Below are 3,039 nucleotides of genomic sequence, written 5' to 3'. Positions count from 1 at the left end.
ACAACACCAATTGCAACAGCACCCATGATCTTTTATGTAATGAAACATGAAAGAACACTAATTCATGTGACAATTAAGTTCATTTTAAATGAATTTAATATGTAAAAACTCCGTTAAATAACATTAACAAAAAAATGTGCTATTCATATTTTGGTAAAACATTTACTAAAATTCTACAATATGGATAGGAAAAAACATGTAGGCCTATATTCTAAAAAATGTATCTTGAAAATGTCGGACAATTAAACAATTACTTTAGTAAACCTGAAAAATACACTGAATTAGGATGTAAAATAAAACCAAATTGCTTAACCCAAATGTAACCTGTGAATAAGTGAACAATTAAGTTAAAGTGAAGTTAAACAAGGTCTCCATGCAAGTCACGCATCTAAAATAGAAACTTTCAACATACTGAAAGAATTTCAAACCACATAAACATCAAGCTCTTCATTTCAATCTCCTTTCTTTCTTTTTGTTGGGGTTTTCCAAAAGAATGAAACATGATCTGAAGAAATCACAGCAGATCATGAATAGCATTACATCACATTTATGAGGTTTTGTTTTCAGTTATTATGTCTATTCAGTTCTGAATCATCAGAACACAATTCTTATTCACTGTATTATGATACAATTCAACAATACAACGGACATTTAGATTGTAAAAAGAGACATAGATCTGTAGAAAATGTGACAAATTATGATTCATTTTATTGTATTTACTTAAAATAAACTCTGTATGTGCTATGAAAATCAGCATAAAGCTAGTTTGAAAAAGTAAAAAACACAATGCAAGAGTGAAACGTCTGATAAATGAGAGAAGTAAGCAGTAACAAAGCAATAACTATAAGTCATCACTTTGATAATAATCTTTTATAGAAACAACATGCTGTCACACTGTTTCTGTATCTGCAAGTTTTTTTATGTTGTCGTCACACACACAGTTCTTCTGAAATCCATAAGTGTTCTTGTCGTGCTTTCTCATAAGAACGAATCCCATGACGAAGATGATAAAACAGCTTATGGCGGCCACGATGACGGCAATACCAGCTTTACCTTATTGTTTTAAAAAATAAAAAGGTCTTTGTAGGTGCATTCAATCATGAGAAAAATGTATACAGTATAAAGAACCTCAGCATAGTAGACTGGAGATAGCCAGATGAATCAGATCAATTTACATTTGTCCAAAAAGTTATTTATCATTTTATTATTTTTGTTTTACTAACATATCTCTCTACTTAAAATGGTATATTTAAAAATATATTTTTGTGGGTTGTGCGGTTTTCTGACAAATGGTACATAGGTTTTTCTTTAATGATTCAACTAGCTAAAACTATCAATGATGGTCAATTAAAATGGAATATGCTAAACAAGATCTTTTCATTTCTTTTGTCATTTTCAGAGTTCCAATAAGCCAGAAATCAATGATCAATAATTAATTGATTAAGTTAATACCTGTTAGGTCTGAAGTTTCTTTTGTAGGGTCTCCCTTAATTCTATTTGAGCCACCTGCCAACAGATATGAAATATATATTATATTACAACATTACTGTTACAACATTATTGTATAAACAATGTGAGTTAAATTCAGTGTTATATACACTTAAACTGTACCTGTGTTCACAGTGAATGTTGTTGTTATACATCCACAGTTAGCTTGCAAAGAAAACATGAATGTTGCTGACATGACTTTATTTGCAGTGTAAGTACAAGAGAAGTGCTGTTGATCAGGTTTGCTTGCAAATTCTCTACAGATTGTTGTCTCTTTGTCCTTATTAATAAGCTTGTACAACACCATGCGGCATCTGTTGCTATAACTGACTGTGCAGTTTAGAGTTAATTCTTTTCCCACATGTCCAGTCACATCTTTACAGGCTTGTTTAAAGAAATCTGCCAAAAAAAAAGATTATATTCGATGTAATGTAAACCGCAACTGAACATAAATAGTCATTTGTCTTAATAAACAGATGAAGATTTACTGTATGATTTAGAAATTATTTCAAGCTAGGCTTTCTTCATTTAGACTTAAATCACAGACATCTCAACATGTCAGCAATGTCAACATGAAATGTTTATGTAAAACTAATTTAACCTACAGTATTTCAATTTAACTGCAGAATCCAGATGAATTCAAGATTAATTTATTCTATTACCAGGATCAGTATCACAGGCAGCTGTGAATTTCCAAACCAGCAAGACCAACAGCACAATACTGATATCACCCATGATCCAACTCCTGTAGAATTGTTAAACATTAAATGATTTATTCTTGCATCAATATAAAGAATTCTTCCAAAATTACATCACAAATAATAATAATCATGAAAAAGTAACTAACTTTTTTGATTTTATTTGATAAAAATGTTTGGCACTGTCTACTAAGATAACTGGCAATTGATCTGGTGCCGTTTTATTTTATTTTCGTCACATTCACAAGCTAATAAAACAAGCTATATGCGTCGTGCTAAATAAAGAGGCTTAGAACTAATTAGACCATTTCTTGCACTGAACAGCATCACATTTCTGAAAATCTATATAAACACACAACTAGCATTTTCGTGAAACAAACAAACTAACGTTAGATCCATGAATGAAGTAAACAGTTAAAAAGTGTTTTCACTGATGATGATTAAATCACTGCGGTCAAGCCAGCCGCCACTTCGGAAACGACAGTCAAACTAGCCCTCACTCGGTTTTGTTATGTGCGCAAGTACTGCGCATTACGGTAAAAGCGGCTTTTTGGATTTCAAAATAAAGCGATCTATTTCGAACGTGGTTTCAGTCTGTCGATTGTGAATTAATTAAAATACAAATGCATTTAGAAAATTAAATATATGTATATATAATTTTACCCATAAAACGATGTATGGTATTGAAAAAAGAACCTCAATTGCACTACAATTGAAGTCTTTAACCCAGGCCAAATGGGAAAGATTGACAGTTATGTTGCTAGGTGGTTGCTAGGCTTTTTTAAGCTGTTTTTAAACTGCTAGGCAGTTTTTATATTTTTTACAACACTCTTATACCACCTCAGTGTGTCAC

Source organism: Triplophysa rosa, linkage group LG18, assembly GCF_024868665.1.
Source record: "Triplophysa rosa linkage group LG18, Trosa_1v2, whole genome shotgun sequence".
Taxonomy (NCBI): Eukaryota; Metazoa; Chordata; class Actinopteri; order Cypriniformes; family Nemacheilidae; genus Triplophysa; species Triplophysa rosa.
This window is presented reverse-complemented; position numbering follows the sequence as displayed.